We start from the raw sequence: 560 nt of genomic DNA, 5'->3' as shown, positions 1-560 counted from the left end.
CCATTATTAAAGCCTTGTTGAGGCTTTTGTTGATCCTTCCATGAGAAATTTGGATGATTTCTCCATGATGAATTATAGGTGTTTCCATAAGGTTCACCCATGTAATTTACCTCTACCATTGCAGGGTTTTCATGATCATAAGCTTCTTCTTCAGAAGATGGCTCTTTCGTACTGTTGGATGCATTTTGCCATCCATTCAGACTTTGAGAGATCATGTTGACTTGCTGAGTCAAAACTTTGTTCTGAGCCAATACGGCATTCAGAGCATCAATTTCAAGAACTCCCTTCCTCTAAGCCGTCCCACTATTCACGGAATTCCTCTCAGAAGTGTACATAAATTGGTTATTTGCAACCATGTCAATAAGTTCTTGAGCTTCTGCAGGCGTTTTCTTTAGGTGGATAGATCCACCTACAGAATGGTCCAATGACATTTTGGAAAACTCAGATAGACCATAATAGAATATATCTAATATGGTCCATTCTGAAAACATGTCAGAAGGACACTTTTTGGTCATCTGCTTGTATCTTTCCCAAGCTTCATAGAGGGATTCACCATCTTT

The sequence above is a fragment of the Arachis duranensis genome, chromosome 1 (assembly GCF_000817695.3).
Source record: "Arachis duranensis cultivar V14167 chromosome 1, aradu.V14167.gnm2.J7QH, whole genome shotgun sequence".
Lineage (NCBI taxonomy): Eukaryota > Viridiplantae > Streptophyta > Magnoliopsida > Fabales > Fabaceae > Arachis > Arachis duranensis.
This window is presented reverse-complemented; position numbering follows the sequence as displayed.